Genomic DNA, 18,547 nt, shown 5'->3' with positions numbered 1-18,547 from the left:
CAGCCTTGCCCTGAGAAGGGTAGAGACCTATCCTGGAAGGGCTGGGCAAGGGAGCTAGAGGGCAGCAAAGGGGAGGCTCCTCCTCTGGGGACTCACCTCCCCCTCCCCCCTGCCAGGCACTCTGTCACTGCAACTGCCCTGGCCGAGGGTGCTAGACCAGGCCACTGGGGAGAGCTGGCACTTGTGGGGTTGCAGGGGCTGGCCCTGGTGGAGGTGGTGCCCCTCCTGCACTCTCAGAAGGTCCTGGGGGTTGGGCTCTCACTGGCATGGGTCCCGGCAGCAGTCACTCTCAGTCTTGACAGCCACAAGGGCAGAGCCAGACTCCCCACGGGCCTGAAGGAGCTCACAGGAGCGCTGACCCGAGGGCCCTCCTGGCACCCCTGTCCCTGCCTTGGGGTGTCGGGGCCCCAGTTTCCTCATCCGCACAGGACGGCTGCTTCCTTCCTTCGTGCCAGAGCTGATTGCTCGCAGAACCTGGGGCTGGAGCCAGATGCAGCAGTGGAACAGCAGGGCCGCCCTGGGCCCGGCCCTTCCTGGCTTCAGGTGCTGGGCCTGCCCCTCCCCAACAAGCGGCCACACAGGCAGACGGAGCTGGCTGCTTGCTGGTCTCCAGGCCGCGGGCCCTGGGGACTGGGCAGGGACCAGCTCTGGGAGAAGCAGCCTGTTCTGACATACTTTTGGGTCCTCTAATCCTCCCCCAAAATGTAGTTTTAGCTGAAGCTGTTATTGGGAGTTGCTAGGGGGAGACAGCTGTAAATTACTAAACTATAGTATTTTTGCAAGTGAGGTTTTCAGCACAAGGGAAGACAGACACTTGGGGGTGGCTTTCAGAGAGAGTTGGTGGGACAGGGGGATGGCCTTCTTGACAGCCAGAGAAGCAGCCAGGAAATGGACAGTGGTGGCTTTCCTATGAGGAAGATGGTGCCTGACTCCCCACATTCTGATTTACAGCTTTTCATTCATCTGTTCATTTGTTTGTTCATCCATCCATTCATTTTTCTGTTCAGAGAACAGGCTGGGTGCCCTTCTGTACCAATTTCTGCATCTTACACTCTCTCACCTCTTCAGTTCAGTTCAGTCGCTCAGTCGTGTCCGACTCTTTGCAACCTCATGAATCGCAGCACGCCAGGCCTCCCTGTCCATCACCAACTCTCGGAATTCACTCAAACTCATGTCCATCGAGTCGGTGATGCTATCCAGCCATCTCACCCTCTGTCGTTCCCTTCTCCGCCTGCCCCCAATCCCTCCCAGCATCAGGGTCTTTTCCAACGAGTCAACTCTTCGCATGAGGTGGCCAAAGTATTGGAGTTTCAGCTTTAGCATCAGTCCTTCCAATGAACACCCAGGACTAATCTCCTTTAGGATAGACTGGTTGGATCTCCTTGCAGTCCAAGGGACTCTCAAGAGTCTTCTCCAACACCACAGTTCAAAAGCATCAATTCTTTGGAGCTCAGCTCCAAATTCTTCACAGTCCAACTCTCACATCCATACATGACCACTGGAAAAACCATAGCCTTGACTAGATGGACCTTTGTTGGCAAAGTAATATCTCTGCTTTTCAATATACTGTCTAGGTTGGTCATAACTTTCCTTCCAAGGAGCAAGCGTCTTCCAACTTCATGGCTGCAATCACCATCTGCAGTGATTTTGGAGCCCCGCAAAAAATAAAGTCTGACACTGTTTCCCCATCTATTTCCCATGAAGTGATGGGACCAGATGCCATGATCTTCGTTTTCTGAATGTTGAGCTTTAAGCCAACTTTTTCACTCTCCTCTTTCACTTTCATCAAGAGGCTTTTTAGTTCCTCTTCACTTTGTGCCATAAGGGTGTCATCTGCATATCTGAGGTTATTGATACTTCTTCTGGCAATCTTGATTCCAGCTTGTGCTTCTTCCAGCCCAGTGTTTCTCATGATGTACTCTGCGTATAAGTTAAATAAGCATGGTGACAATATACAGCCTTGACATACTCCTTTTCCTATTTGGAACCAGTCTATTGTTCCATGTCCAGTTCTAACTGTTGCTTCCTGATCTGCATATAGGTTTCTCAAGAGGCAGGTCAGGTGGTCTAGTATTCCCATCTCTTTCAGAATTTTCCACAGTTTATTGTGATCCATACAGTCAAAGGCTTTGGCATAGTCAAAGCAGAAATAGATGTTTTTCTGGAACTCTTGCTTTTTCGATGATCCAGCGGATGTTGGCAATTTGATCTCTGGTTCCTCTGCCTTTTCTAAAACCAGCTTGAACATCTGGAAGTTCACGGTTCACGTATTGCTGAAGCCTGGCTTGGAGAATCTTGAGCATTACTTTACTAGTGTGTGAGATGAGTGCAATTGTGCGGTAGTTTGAGCATTCTTTGGCATTGTCTTTCTTTGGGATTGGAATGAAAACTGACCTTTTCCAGTCCTATGGCCACTGCTGTTTTCCAAACTTGCTGGCATATTGAGTGCAGCACTTTCAGCATCATTTTTCAGGATTTGAAATAGCTCAACTGGAATTCCATCACCTCCACTAGCTTTGTTCGTAGTGATGCTTTCTAAGGCCCACTTGACTTCACATTCCAGGGTGTCTGGCTCTAGGTGAGTGATCACACCATCGTGATTATCTGGGTCGTGAAGCTCTTTTATGTACAGTTCTTCTGTGTATTCTTGCCACCTCTTCTTAATATCTTCTGCTTCTGTTAGGTCCATACCATTTCTGTCCTTTATCGAGCCCATCTTTGCATGAAATGTTCCCTTAGTATCTCTAATTTTCTTGACGAGATCTCTAGTCTTTCCCATTCTGTTGTTTTCCTCTATTTCTTTGCATTGATCGCTGAGGAAGCCTTTCTTATCTCTCCTTGCTATTCTTTGGAACTCTGCATTCAGATGTTTATATCGTTCCTTTTCTCCTTTGCTTTTCGCTTCTCTTCTTTTCACAGCTATTTGTAAGGCCTCCTCAGACAGCCATTTTGTTTTTTTGCATTTCTTTTCCATGGGGATGGTCTTAATCCCTGTCTCCTGTACAATGTCACGAACCTGAACCTCCATCCATAGTTCATCAGGCACTCTATCAGATCTAGTCCCTTAAATCTATTTCTCACTTCCACTGTATAATCACAAGGGATTTGATTTAGGTCATACCTGAATGGTCTAGTGGTTTTCCCCACTTTCTTCAATTTAAGTCTGAATTTGGCAATAAGGAGTTCATGATCTGAGCCACAGTCAGCTCCTGGTCTTGTTTTTGCTGACTGTATAGAGGTTCTCCATCTTTGGCTGCAAAGAATATATAATCAATCTGATTATATTCTTCTAATAGGTTGGTGCAAAAGTAATTGAGGTTTTACATTGTTGAACATTGCTGTTTGATATTGGAATATATTCTTAAATAAATGTAGTTATGTTATATATCATTTTAATGCACATTTCTCACTTTTTTTTTTTTTTTGCTAGTGACATTACTTGCTATTTATTTTATATTTATTTTAGACTAGGGAAATGGTATTAGAGAGCAAATTTGAGCAATTTTCTTATTTGAGTTCAAAATGGTAAAGCAGCAGAGACTACTTGCAACATCAACAATGCATTTGGCCCAGGAACTCCTAACAAACGTACAGTGCAGTAGTGGTTCAAGACGTTTCGCAAAAGAGATGAGAGCCTTGAAGCTGAGGCGTGCAGGGGCTGGCCCTCAGAAGTTGACAATGACCAACTGAGAGGTTATAGAAGCTGATCCTTTTACAACTACATGAGAAGTTGCCGAAGAACTCAATGTCAACCATTCTCTGGTCATTCAGCATTTGAAGCCAATTGGAAAGGTGAAAGCTGGATAAGCGGGTGCCTCATGAGCTGACCACAAACCAGAAAAATCGTTGTTTGGAAATGTCATCTTCTCTTACTCTACCCAACAACAATGAACCATTTCATGATCAGGTTGTGACGTGCGACAAAAAATGGATTTGATATGACAACCGGTGATGACCAGCTCAGTGGTTGGACTGAGAAGAAGCTCTAAAGCACTTCCAAAAACGGTCACGGTCAATGTTCAGTGGCTTGTGGCCCATCTTATCCACTCCAGCTTTTTGAATCTTGGTGAAACCATCACATCTGAGAAGTATGCTCAGCAAATTGATGAGATGCCTGAAAACTGCAGTGCCTGCAGCTGGCATTGCTCAGCAGAAAGGGCCCCGTGCTGCACAACAACACTCGACTGCACGTCACAAAACCAGCACTTCAAAAGTTGAACGAACTGGGCTGCAAAGTTTTGCCTCATCCACCATATTCACCTGATCTCTCACCAACCAGCTACCAGTTCTTCAAGGGTCTTGACAGCTTTTTGCAGGGAGAATGCTTTCACAACCAACAGAAGGCAGAAAATGCTTTGTAAGAGTTCATCGAATCTGAAGCACCGATTTTTATGCCATGGGAATAAACAAACTTGTTTCTCGTTGGCAGAAATGTGTTGATTGTAATGGTTCCTATTTTGATTAATAAAGATGTGTTTGAGCCTAGTTATAAGTTAAAATTCACGGTCTGAAACCACAATTACATTGCACCAACCTAATATTATTCGAGCTCTTCACTTTACTTTTATTCAAGTTTTTGTTGTCGCCCATAATAATTTGCTCCTGACATAACTGGTCTAGGCTTTTGTGTCATCCAGGGTTTCTGTCCTGCCCATAACCTGCCCGTTGGCCTTGTGGTGGCATCCCACACGTCCCAGCTGGTGAAAACGTGTCCCTGAGAGGCTACAATGGTGCGGGTGGGGTGGGGGGCCTGCCTTGCTGGGACTGTTCCTCCTGCTCAGGTGTGCCTCAAAGGAGGGGGACTGAGATGCCATTCCTGTTCCCTGGGTAGGGATAGTGGGCTGGGTGGCACTATACCCTGGGTGGAGGGTCATCTCTTAGGCCTCAGCCTCCAAAGAAAAATCTCTTTGGCTTTCTAGCTCCTCTGGTTAATTCATTGTGCTTTATCCTTACTGATTTCTTTCCTACTTGCTCTATCAGTTCCTAAGAGAGGAATGCTAAACTTTCCAACAGTGATTTTGCATCACCTCTTTTTCATATTAGTTGGTCCATTTTTGCTTTATGTGTTTGGAGGCTATGTTAGTAGGTGCATACAAATTTAGAGCAGTGTGTCTTCCTGGTGGGGTGTTGACCCTTTATCTTTACAAACCGTCCCTCTTTGCCTAGCAGTGCATCTTGCCTTAAAGTATCCTTCGTCTGATGGTAGCAGCCACACCAGCTTTCTCTACATGGCATTTGCATGTTGTATCTTTGCGATTTTTTTTTTAAGCCTTTCTGTGACCTTCTAGTTAAGCATAGCATGAAACCAGCCACAGACAACATGCAGATGAATGAGTGTGGTCAGGTGTGGTCTGCGTTGAGCTGAATTTGGACCTCAGTTCAGGGGAATTACTTTTGCTCTAGTAGCAGTTAGGATAGGGACTGGGCTGGCTGAGGCTGGGCTCATCTCTGTGAGGACTGACCTGGTACTCCTGTCCTCACCCCTCACTCCTAGCCCCATAGGACCCACAAGCAAAGACCCTCCTCTCTAGTAGATATTGAAGACCCAGGAGACTACTGGACGCCCTCCTCAGCCGCTCAGCCTCTCCCTCACTGTTGTTCAGTCGCCCAGTCGTGTCCGACTCTACAACTGCATGAACAGCAGCATGCCAGGCTTCCCTATCCTTCACCATCCCCGGAGTTTGCTCAGACTCATTTCCATGGAATCAGTGATGCCATCATCTCATCCTCTGTTGTCCCCTTCTCCTCCTACCCTCAATGTTTCCCAGAATCAGGGTCTTTTCCAATGAGTCAGCTCTTCACATCAGGTAGCCAAAGTACTGGAGCCTCAGCTTTAGCGTCAGTCCTTCCAATGAATATTCAGGGTTGATTTCCTTTGGGATTGACTGGTTTGATCTCCTTGTTGTCCAAGGGACTCTCAAGAGTCTTCTGCAGCACCACAGTTTGAAAGTGTCAATTCTTTGGTGCTCAGCCTTCTTTATGGTCTGACTCTCACATCGATACATGACTACTGGGAAAATCATAGCTTTGACTACACAGGCCTTTGTTGGCAAAGTGATGGCTCTGCTTTTTAATACGTTGTGTAGGTTTGTCATAGCTTTTCTTCCAAGAAGCAAGCGTCTTAAATCAGCTTCAAACCTTGGCAGGGACCCTGTGCCAGTGTCAGGCTCACTTCTTGGATTTTCCTTTCTGGAATCTCAGAACCCATGATGCTTTGCTTGCTCATAATAAACAATATATAAGCAAGTGATGTGTTATATTAGGGGCTTCCCAGCTGTCGCTAGTGGTAGAGAACCTGCCTGCCAATGCAGGAGAAACAGGTTTGATCCCTGGGTTGGGAAGATCCCCTGGAGAAGGGCATGGCAATCCACAGCAGTATTCACGCCTGGAGAATCCCATGGACAGAGGGGCCTGCTGGGTTATGGGCCGCAGGGTGGCAAAGAGTCAGACAGGACGGAAGCAACTGACACGTGTGCATGTGGTATATTAGGAGACGGGAGCGCTATGGAGAGAACAGAGCAAGAAGAATGTGGGATGCTGGGCAAGAGAGTGGAATGTGGGACAGGGTAGGGTTGGCCTCTTTGAGATGTAACATTTGAGGAAAACATAGGAGATGAGGGAGTTAGTCATGCAGATGCCTAGGGAAGCATGGTACAGCCACGCAAAGGCTCTCGGGCAGCCTGGTTCCTGTCTGGGGAGCAGTGGGGAGGCCAGTGTGTCTGCAGTGAGGGTGGGAGGGTCTGAAGTCAGGGAGCATGCGGGCATCCCAAGGATTTGGTTCAACTGCATGAGAGGGGAACCTCTGGAAAGTTCCAAGAGAGTGACAGGTCTGACTTATATTTTAAAAGAACCTCTCTGGCTGCTATGTTGAGAGCCCATTGTTGGAGGGTGGAGGTGGGGAGGGCAGTTGGGAGCCCAAGGTGGTCATCTAGGCAAGAGCTGGTGGTGGCCTGGATGGTGTGGAAGTGGGGCTCTGGATGCGTGTGGAGGGCAGAGGCAGCGGGGTTGCCTTACAGGCGGGTGTTAAAGGGGAGGAGCTAGGATGACAGCTGTTTGGCTCACGGGCTGCCACGCCTGCAATAGCCCACCTCAGGGGCTCCTGAGGGCAGTGCCTTCGCCCTGCGGTGACCCAGCCACCTGTGGCCCCTCCACCCTAGGGGGCCTGGAGTCCCATGGCAGCTGTGAGGAGAGAACCCACCACACCCCCGTGGACGCAGAGGGCTGAGATGGGGGCCCAGCGCTGTCCCAGCCACCAGCCCCAGGATGAAGTGGGGAGCACACCCACACCCTCTCTGCACGGTGACCACAGGGCTCCCGGCCTGAAAGCCAAGGAACGACATGGTTCTAACAGATGAGAAGACCAAGGGTGGGGCTTTGGGAGGAGGCTGGGAGCTCAGCCTTGGGCAGGTGCAGTCTGAGACGCCTCCATCCCACGAGACAGGGCATCATGTAGCCAGAATGGATGCAGGGGTCTGGAGTACCGGAGAGAGATGCTGAAACTGCAAGATGGGAGCCCACCAGGTGGGCAGGTGTGGGTGGAGCAGTGGTTGGGGCAGGCCAGGTAGGGTGGGGGGACTCCTCCAGGAGGGAGGGCTTGAGGAGAAGGGAGGGGGTCTCATGGGGAGGAGGAGGAAGCAGAGATCTGAGCCCTGGACTTGTCCAGAGGGCAGGGCTGATGCTGTCCCCTCACTGTGGACTCCAGGTGGCCTTGGACCCAGCCTGGTGAGCAACCTGTGCAGAGCCCAGGGGAGCCTGGGGCCGGGGGTATGCGGGGGTGGGTGGCACGGGTCTGGGCCCAGAAAGCACTGAGCTGGGAGGGCTGATCCATCTGGAAGGGGTCGGGGCTGGAGGAGGGGCCACCGTCCAAGGGTGTAGGAACAAGAAGGGGCAGAGGCTGGACGCACCATCCCTCAGCCTCCCATTTTCACTCCTGTACCCCCCATGCCGCTCTGCTCCCTACCTGCCACCCAGAGACTCACGACCCCACCCCAGCTGATGCTGCACACCCCTGACAAATATATGAACTTCAGTTCATTCCATGCTGTTTTTCTTCCATTTTCCTGGCCCAAGCTGTGTCCACCGTCATGGCCTTCTCCACAGGGCCTCTCGAATCCCATGATGCTGCTTGGGGGACACTCGGCTGACCGGAGCTGAGCATGGCGCTACTTCTTCTTTGGAATTTTCTCCTTTTTGATCAATTCAGGAAATTCTAGAGCAGGAGACAGATTTTCTAGTAAAAACCCCCCTGGCTGTACCTCTCCAAGGCCTGCAGGCCTCACGGAAGCGTCCTTTATGATGGGAGACCCCACAGTGCAGGAGACCCCTGCATCCTGTATTCCCGAGTCCTGGGTGTGGAGCAGGAAGGACTTGGCTGCCTGAGTGCCCCTCACTGCTGCCACGCGCCCTGTGTCCAGCCTGCTTGGTGGTAATGTGTTTGCCCACCCTGGGTCTTACGATGGACCCTCCCCTCACAGCCTCAGAACAGGTGCTCCTATGACCGTCCCACCTTCAGTGGGGAAACTGAGGCCTCGAGAGGCTGGGAGGCTTGTCCTAAATGGACCCCTTGGCCAGACTGCCCCTCGATTAAGTCTCATGACCACCTACAGGTCAAGTTTTGCTGGCATTTGAGGGCAGAAAGTGGAGGCTGGGGGTGGTGGGGACAGGCACCACCCCCAGCCTGTCTGGGGCTCTGGCCCGTGCTTGCCTGTTCCCAGGGTCATCCTCCAGGCTTGGGGTCAACATCTGGGGAGGGTGGGTGGGCAGCAAGATGATGCAGATCCCCAGAGCAGCCATGGGGAGCTCCAAAGAAGGCCTGCAAGCCCCACGAATGCCATTCCTCCTGGGCAACCTCCTTTCTTCTGCACCCACCTCTGCAGCTTCTCAGGTCCTGGTCCCTGCTTCAAACCTCCTCTGCACATCTCAGGAACCACACCCCCCCCCCCATCTTCTGTGTCCCCTTGACCTTCCCCAAAGCCAGCTTGGGCCATCCTTCCTCTGCTCAGAAACTTGCAGCAGCTTCCCTGGACCCAGTGAAATGCCTCAGCCTACTCAGCATCCCCCAGACTCAGCTTCCCCATCTGTGAATTGGGGATGATGGTGACCACCACAGGTGGCTGCAGCTTCGGGGGGTGGGGTCCATGCCTGGCAGTGGGGAGCCTGGTCAGCTCTGTGCCAAGATGGGCACTGGACGTGGAGCTAACTGCCTGAGTGTGAGTGATGGAGGGGTTGGGGGGCAGGAAGGTACTGAGAGGTTCTCCTGCCCCTATCATCTCTGCTGCCCCACCTTCAAAGTCAATCCTCCCATCCCCATCTGTGTCAGCCCCCTGGATCACGGCCTCAGCCTCCTCATCCATCAGTGGTGGGTCCCCTGCTGGGGATGGTGGACAGGGTGTACCTAGGGTCAGGGGTGGGCTCAGGTCAGAACTGAGGGGGCTTCTGGCTGTTGCCCGATGGCTTATGAGGTGCTCCCCACTTTACAGTGGGGATACTGAGGCCCAGCTTCAGAGGGGTCTCTGGGCCTGGGCCCAGTGCTGTTTCTGGCCTGGCCCCATCTCCCACAAGGCCTGCTGGAGCCCCAGGGGGTACCAGGTCTTCTGGAGTGAGCATGGTAGCCATAGGCTGGGAAGGGCCCCAGGGTTCAGGACCCCCTGTCGCTGGCTCTGGCTGTTACTTTATCTCATTTCACTCGATGAAGCTGCTCTGGTCCTTGTCCAGGGTCTGGAAGGCCTTGCGGATGACGCTGTCCAGCTGCCCTGAGGCCTGGAACTTCTGCATGTACTGGAAGAACTGAAGTATCTGAAGGAGCCTGGGAATGGATGGGTGTGTCGGCCAGCAGGGCCTGGGCTCAGAGGGAGACTCCTGCCCTGGGACGCGGCGCGCGGTTCCTGTGCCCTCCCCCAGCCCAGGGGCTCCTGCGTCCACAGGGGGCAGGGTAGTCCGAGACAGGTAGTACCTTGGTGCCTCAGGTCCAAGGGCAGCAGAAAGACAGGCGTGGTCAGACTGACAGACACCTGACAGAAAGCCAGGCGGGGTCAGCTGTCCTAGGACCTGGGGTCCCAGCCTTGCAGAGGCCCCCGTGCCCAGGCCTTGAGAAAGACGTGTCTGAGCCCTGCCTCTTGGTAGCTAGCCACCTTGAGGTGTTACACCTCTACACAGAAGAGACTGAGGCTCCAAGACATTTAGTGATGCATGTGAGGTCCTTTGCTCTGCTCCCAAGAGGTGGGGGTGGCGCTGTCTGACCCCTAGGCGCTGCTGGGTAACTTCCTCCATCCTTCAAGGCTCATCTCAAAGCTGCCCGCTCTGGGAAGCCTTCCTGGTTACCTGAAGCACCAGCTCCTCCTGCAGGACTCAGGGCCCAGGGCCAGTCTCTCTCTCTCTCCAGGCCCCAGACCAGTGGGCCCTGGTCATCCTGGCTGGACAGGAACTGCCAGCTGGGAGGCGTGCTGTGTGCAGGACGGTCTCAAGCTGGTTCTGGACTGAGTGAGACCCAGAAGGGCTCCAGGAGGATGGCCCCGCCCCGCTCTCAGGTCCTCAGGAGGGCGGTGCATCTGCCCTGAGGGTGTGTGTGCAGGGCATGGTTCCCCACTTCCGGGAGAGTCAGGCAGGAGCCACTGGGTTAGGCTAGGACTCCGGCTGGGCATGTGGGTCTGGACACAGGCCGAGGGTTGGCAGGCAGGGACCAGGCCGTCCTGTGCCTCAACAGTTGCAGCTCGTGACCCGCAGTACTCTTGGGTTGCTGTCCCCAGGGTGGGTTGGTTCTGGGGCTTGTAGCAGAGCAGCTATTTCAGAGGCTCCTTGGCCCTCTCCGAAGTTGGTGGAGCCTTCTGGAATCTGCTTCTGCCGCCAGGAGAGGCAACTCCTTGACCTTTAGGGTGAAAGCCAGTCGGGCAGTGGCTGGAAGAGACTTTCTCCCAGTAGAGAAGCCCCGGGTCAAAGGTTGCAAAGTTGCTGCGGCAGGGGGCAGGGAGGGCTGAATGCAGCCCAGGGCTGTGTCCTACTTCCTGACCCTGGGCATGGCCCTCCCCCAGCTGCTTTGGGCCTCAAGCTCCTCATCTGTGACATGGGGAGACCCCTGCCCACCTCCGCCCCTTTGCAGGGTCCTGCAAGGAGCCAGGAGGGAAGGAGATGGTAGGGAAAGGGTGTCGGACCCTGTGGGGAGCCTGGAGCTAGGTCCTCCACGTGTCACTCATAATGGTCAGTTCTTACAGCCAGTCTGGGAGGTGGGGCAGGGGCGGTCAGTTGGGATCAGGGGCAGGCCGGGGCCTTAGAGACAGGACAGACACTGCCAGCCTGCATCCTGAGCTGTGGCCCTGATTCTCCCCTCTACCCTGGAATCTTGGGGTCCATCCTGGAGGGAAGGGATGCCCTGCCTGGGCCAGTGTCACCCTCTTCTGGAGGTGGAACTGGGCCTAATTCCACGCCAGGTCTGGCCAAGCCTGGGCTTAACATCCTGACTGCAGAGTGCTGTGGGAGCCCTGGGTGGGGCTGTTTACCACCATCTTCCCACCCCATTGCCATCTGGGCATCTCCACACCCTGCCCTGAAGGCAGGGGAGCCTGGGATCAGAGCTGGGGACGGCAGGGGCCACGGGGCTGCAGTTAGTGTATTTATAGTGCCTGGTCCACGGCCTGGGATGGATCTCACTTGGCACGCCTAGTCAGGGTGGGGAGTGGACTGGGGAGGGGGCTACAAGGTACCACACAGAGCCAGCCCTGCAACCCCTACCCAGCCTCCTGGGGTGCTCCCAGTGCCTGCAAGAACCCTGCCCTCCTCCTCCTTCCCCCTGAAAAGGCCTTCCACCCTCTCCTCCCACCTCACTGCCCTCCACAGCCAAAGCTGGCTGTAGCTGGAAGGCCTAGCCAAGTGCCCCCAGACCCCTACATATCCCCAATATTGCTGCATTCTGGATGCCCCCTCCAAGGCGGGCAGTGCCCTCCCCTGACCCCAGACCACCCTGGACCGCCCAGGGGCCTGGCCTTCTTGGGGCTGAGGTCTGCATCTAGCACCTGAGAGTGATCACAAATTCAGATGTTGAGTGATAAAGGCCTCATGGGTGAGGGGGAGGTGAGCAGGGGTGGTGGAGGCAGTGGGGCCCACTGGGATGGGCATGGGGCCCAGAACTGGCTTGGTGGGCCTGCCAGAGTCGGCGGGTCCGGGGGTTTTGGAGTCTCTGTTCTGCCAGGCCCTTCCTCCACTCAGCACCAGGAGCCCTGTGAGGTGGTCTCAGTCTCCCACTGCTGACCCCACCTCACAGCCATGCTCTCAGAGACCCACATAGGCACGTGCGTGCACACATGTGCCCACCTCTGTAGATCCAGTTGCCTCGGGGCCACCCCTCTCTTTTCTCCTCCTTTTCCTGCCCACCCCCGAGACCTCCTGGGGTCCTCTAGCACCCATGACCTCCCTTCATCCTGCAGAAGACAAGGCCTCAAGCTCCCAGAGCGCAGCTTGGGCAGCTCCAGCCCAGCCGGGCGCCCACACCTCCCCTCCCCAGGCAGGGGTCACCTCCACCTGGCTTCCCTTGAGGGCTCTGGGGAGGCGGGTCGGGCTGGGGGTGCTGAGGGGCTGTGGGGGGCTCCAGCTTTTATACCTGCAGCCACTTGGCCTGTTTACTGCTTGGGGCTGCAGCTGTCCCCTATCCCTCCCAGGCACTCCAGCCTGGCACTGACTACCCCCAGGGGCTTGCTGGCACTTGGTACGCCCTTACCGGGCTGGGCAGACTGACCATCAGAGGCTGACCATCAGCAGTGCGTGGCCTCCCTGAGCCCAGGGTGAGCAAGTGGACTTCCTGTCTGTCCCAAGAGGTCCCACCCTGCCTGCTGGCCTCGTAGGGGTGGGAGGGGGTGGTGGTCCAGGAGATGACCCAGGCTGGCCAACGTGTCCAAGGCGGCAGCAGAAGGCTGGACCATTGACCTCCTCCGGTGAGAAGCCAGGCCGGGCAGCTGTCCTTTGTCTCTGGGTCACTGTAGGGGGCCGGGAAGCCATGCCAGGGTTTGCCTTCAAGGCAAGGGGAGGAGAGGGAGGTCTCTGTCAGGGAAGATGGCTCCGGCAGGCACAGGGAACAGGGCTGTGTGACCCCAGGCAGGGCTGGCCTCTCTCCCTGGGTAGGGACCTCATAGGGCGGTCTCCAGGGTGAGGACAGGGTGAGAGAAGGAGGCATTGCCGAGAGCCCCTCTGGCCATGCCTGCTTTCTCGGCCGCAGGGTTTCACAGAGCGGTGCCCCTAGTGGCACAGACGTCTGTGCAGACTCTGCAACCCCTCATCACCAGCTGTCCTCTGCGGGGGTCTCTACCCCCGTCATTTTATGTGGCGCTCATATAGCTCAGTGATCTGCTTTCCCTGCACAAGAGCTCATCATGTATCACCGGACTCTGCTGTGATGTAAGGCCAGCAAGCTGCGGGTGCTCTAGAACTTCCTTGACTGACCACCTGCTGCTGCTGAATCTGGAACAGGTCCTAGTGCTTCTCTTCCTCTCTTTTTTGGCCACACTGCGGGGCATGTGGGCTCTAGTTCCCCAACCAGGGATGGAACCCCTGCCCCCTGCAACGGAAGCGCAGAACCTTAAACCACTGGGCCGTCAAGGAAGTTGCAGGTCCCAGTACTTCTGTCATCGGAGACACCATGGGAGACCAGAGTGGGAGGACCAGGATGAACGATGGAAGTTTCCACGGTCCTGCCACGTTCTTCTCCGAAAGGGTTGCCCTAAAGCTTCCCAGCCTAGCCTGGATGCCCGACATGCTCTGGTCCTGCAGGAGGCGTCATGGACATTGCTCGATGTGTCTGTCCATCAAGTGGAATGTTATTTGCATGAAAGCAATGAGGCACCGGCACACTACCATACAGACGAGCCTCGACAGCCTCACGCCGAATGGAAAGGGCCGGTTGCAAAAGGTCACGTTGTCTGTGATGCCGATTGTACACGATGTCCAGAAGAGGTAAACCCACAGAGACAGAGGGCAGTCTGATGGTTGTGGCGGGGTGGGGGCCTTGCTGGGAAATGGGGACTCACCGTGTAATGGGTACGGGGTTTATTTTGGAATCGTGAAATGTTCTGGAACTAGAGAGCGGTGGTGGCAGTATCATGAATGCGCTAAACACCACGGAATTGTTCACGTTAAAATGGCTTCTCTTATACTGTCTGAGCACTTCCTCTGCGGCATCTTCCGGAAGGCCCTGTCCGTGCCCACCCCTGCCCAGGCCACAAGATGAGGGGTGGGGAGCGGGTGGGCGGGCTCCTGGAAAGCACCAGCCGGAGCTGACAGATGGCCAGTCGCCCAGGCAGCCCCTCCCGTTTCATTTCTGTCGGGCCGCCCCCCTACCCTCCGCCCCCTCCTGAAGCCCTGGCCGCAGCTTACTGGCCTCACTCTGGGCTGAGCTGGATCTGAAGGGGCCACAGGGTCCAGCTCTGGGGACACGGCTGTCCCCTGTGCTCAGGCTCTGCAGGCACTGCCCCCTTGGGAGGCTCTGGGCACTCAGGCCTTTGTGGGGTTGACACTGCCTACCCGCCATCACCAGGCCTGCCTGGAACAACTTGGCAGGAGGGGGATGGCCTGCTCTGGGCCCCTCCTGCTGAACCTGGAAACCCCTGCAGAAACCTGCAGTGCGGTCCTGCCCCGTGATGTGTTAGACCCAGAAGAATTAGCTCTTCTCTTCCAGGGAGCCGTTTTTATGTAAGCACAAAGCTCTTTCAAGGCACAGCCTCCTCAGGGCCTGGTGTCTCCCCCCGGCTGGCTGGGAATACCAGGCAACATCTCCCACTTCCGGGGGGCGCGGCAGGGTACCCTTGGCAGCTGCACTTGCCTTCTGAGGGCTCTTTGGCAAATGCTGGAACCCCGCTTACCCCCACTTCGCAGAGCACAGCTGCGGTAGGCGGGCTTGTGGGAGATAGGTTCTCCCGAGGCTGGGGCCTATCCCTGGTCAAGTGTGGGTGGGGGCCGGCCTTTCCCCTTGGCAGCCGCACCCCTCCTGGGTACACAGAGGTGGAGGTGGGGACCTGTGATTACCACAAAGGACATCTGCTTCCCGCCCCCACCCCAGGCAGGAGTCACATCCCTGTGCCTCAGGAAGGGGGTGGGCCAAGGGAGCCTCCGAGCAGGGTGAGGTCCTGGCAGGTAGGGGTGCCCCTGGGGCCCTGTCCTTCAGTGCCCAGCATGTGGTTTTGAGAGCTGAATCTAAGGTGGCCTTTCATGCAGAGATGCTGGTGCGAGTTATTGTTATAGGAAGGACTCAAGAGGTGCTGGCTGTCCCCATGGCCCTGCCCCTGTGTCCTTTACCACGAAATGTATGTCTGTGTCCTAATCCCAGGACTTTGAATGGGGACTTGTTTGGAAACAGGGTCTTTGCCAACATGACCCTTAAGACGAGGTCACACTAGGTGAGGAGGGGCCCTGATCCAGCAACTGGGTCCTTATAAGAGTGATACGGGAGCGGGGAGGGCCACGTGGCGATGGAGGGATAGAGGCAGAGGTTGCAATGATGTGGCCATGGGTAAGGAGAGCCGGAAGCCACCAGGAGCTGGGAGAGGCAGGAAGGGCCTGTCCCTGGACCTTTGGAGGGAGACTAGTCCTGCTCACACCTCGGTTTTAGACTTCTGCCTTCCAGACTGAGAGAGCATCCATTTCAGTTGTTTGAAGCCCCGCCCCAGCAGCCCCTTCTTTCCCAGGGACCCTCTCATGGGACCCTGCTTCTGACCTGTCTCCACCTGCTGTTGGCCCCCACCCCAGCCCCTCTCCAATCTGATCCCGTCCCCAAGCCTCAGGTAAGGACCTGAGTAGGATGCAGGCCTGGAGCCCAGAGGGACACAAAGGCAGCTGCGTCCCCTAAGCTGGCCAGGTGCCCAACAGGGCTGTGGTTTTTTTTTTTTTCTTTTTTATGGCTGTGTTGGGTCTTTGTTGCTACACGGGCTTTTCTCTAGTTGTGGCGAGTGGGGGCTACTCTCTAGCTGCAGTGCACAGGCTTCTCACGGCAGTGGCTTCTCTGGTTGCAGAGCGTGGGCTCTAGGTGCACGGGCTGCAGTAGCTACGGCTCCCGGGCTCTGGAGGACAGGCTCAGTAGTTTTGTGGTGTGCACAGGCTTGGTTGCTCTGCAGCATGTGGGATCTTCCTGGATCAGGGGTCAAGCCCGTGTCTCCTGCAGTGGCAGGCAGAGTCTACCACTGAGCCACCAGGGAAGCCTGGATTTTATTTTTTTAAGATCTGTTTATTTTATTCTTCGGCTGTGGTGGGTCTTTGTTGCTGCAGGCTGGTTTTTGCTAGTTGCCGTGAGTGGGGGCTGCTCTTCATTGCATCACGCAGGCCTCTCATTGTGGCCGCTTCTCTCGTTGCAGAGCAATGGGCTCTAGGTGCTTGGGCTTCAGTAGTTGCAGCCCATGGACTCTAGGGCGCAGGCTCAGTAATCGTGGCATGTACAGGCTTAGTTGCTTGGCAGCATGTGGGACCCTCCCAGACCAGGGAGCAAAATGGTGTCCCCTGCATTGCAGGGCAGATTCTTAACCACTGGGCTGCCAGGGAAGCCCCCGGGCTGTGGATTTAAGGGGTGTCAGGCTGACAGGTGAGCAGTCCTGAGCTTCCCTGGCCTCAGGCTCCAGATGGCTCAGTAGTTTCTACTCCTGCCTTGATTCAAATGTGGGATATGTAGCTCATCATGGATTTTTCTCAATAATTTTGATTCTCTAAGATATTGCATAATATGCAGTATGTGGGATCTTCCTGGACCACGGATGGAACCCATGTCTCCTGTCTCTAAGATATTGCAAAAATAACAGTTACCTCGATGGCCAAGTTTGTTTTTTAACAGCTTTGCTGCTGCTGCTGCTGCTGCTGCTAAATCGCTTCAGTCGTGTCCGACTCTGTGCAACCCCATGGACGGCAGCCCACCAGGCTCCCCCATCCCTGGGATTCTCCAGGCAAGAACACTGGAGTGGGTTGCCATTTCCTTCTCCAATGCATGAAAGTGAAAAGTGAAAGTGAAGTCGCTCAGTCGTGTCCAACTCTTAGCGACCCCATGGACTGCAGCTTACCAAGCTCCTCCGTCCATGGGATTTTCCAGGCAAGAGTACTGGAGTGGGGTGCCATTGCCTTCTCCGTTTTAACAGCTTTACTGAGATATAATTCACATGCTGTGAAGCTGACCATTTTAGAGCCTACATATCAGTGTTTTCTAGTCCCAGGTTGTGCAACCATCACCTCTATAAAATCCCAGAACATTTTCAACACCCCCAAAGAGGCTCTATACTCCCATTTTCTCGTCCTCTGGACCTCTGACAAGTGTCAGTCCTCTTTCTGTCTCCATAGGTTTGAGCAGGCTAGGTCTTTCCTATACGTGGACTCCTGTGGGTTTTGCCCTTTTGCTGTTTTCACTGAGCACTGTTTCTGAGGTTTATCCATGCGGTAGTGATGTCAGCGCTCCATCCCTTTAAGTTTTTCTTTATTTATGTTTGGCTGTGCTGTGTCTTTGTTGCTGTGCGGGCTTTTTCTCCAGTTGCAGTGAGCGGGGCTGCCCTCTGGCTAAAGTGTGCAGGCTTCCCATTGCAGCGGCTTCTTGGTGCAGAACACAGGCTCCAGGTGCATGGGCTTCAGCAGCTGCAGCTCCTGGGCTCTAGAGCGCAGGCTCAGTAGCTGTGGCGCGTGGGCGTAGCTGCACCACGGTATGTGGGATCTCTCCGGACCAGGGATGGAACCCATGTCTTCTGCTTTATCAGGTGGATTTTTTTTTTTTTTGGCCACTGAGCTACCAGGGAAGCCCCCGCTTCACTCCTTTTCACTGATTCCAACACTACCCTGTATGGACCCACCACGCTTTGTGTATCTATCTGGTGATGGATGTTGTTAAAAGTTTTCGGTGTCCTGTGGTGCCTCCCTCACTCCCCTGATGCCCTAGTCTGGTGCCTGTGCCGTTCCTGACATGGGAGGCCTCTCCCCTCTGTCCCAGGGCCTCTTGGACATTCTCTGGGCCCAGACCCCCTGGGGGGCAGCTCTTTCTAGGGAAGGTGCCCTCCCCCTACTATACCCGGCTTGTTCTTGACCCCATATTGTCTTCCCTGAGGCTCCTGCCCAAGGCCTCTGTCTCCACGGGCCCAGGTGCCCCAGGTCCATGAGAGAGAAGCAGCAGCCCCACCAGCCTGGCCTTGAGGGTGGAGGTGCCCGAGGCAGTGGTCTCTTGGTGTGGGGTGCCCGTTGGGCCTGGCCCCTGCCTGGGTGGCGGAGGGCTCCGGGGCGCCTCGCTTCCCTAGGCGGGCGGCCACATCTTCAGGGACCTCTCTCAAGGGAGTCCTGAGGCAGGCTGGCCACTGGGCACCCTGTGAGCCGTCACGCCTGCGCTCCCTGGCCCCAGCAGTGGACAAGCCAGCCTCTCAGTGCGGGGGCTTTGCCCCTGGGGCTCGAGTTTCTACCCTCTCTGTCTTTTCTCAGAGACGTGTGTGTGTGCACGCATGCGCCTGTACTGGGGACAGGCCCTCAGGTCCTGAGGCTGAGGAGAGAGCCCCATGCACTGAGCTGCTCACCTCTGCCCTGCCCAGGGCCCAGCACCCCATCCTGTCCATTAGACCTT

This window comes from Bos grunniens, chromosome 19 (assembly GCF_055505025.1).
Source record: "Bos grunniens cultivar Pamir isolate PY7600 chromosome 19, Bosgru_T2T1.0, whole genome shotgun sequence".
NCBI classification, from domain to species: domain Eukaryota; kingdom Metazoa; phylum Chordata; class Mammalia; order Artiodactyla; family Bovidae; genus Bos; species Bos grunniens.
This window is presented reverse-complemented; position numbering follows the sequence as displayed.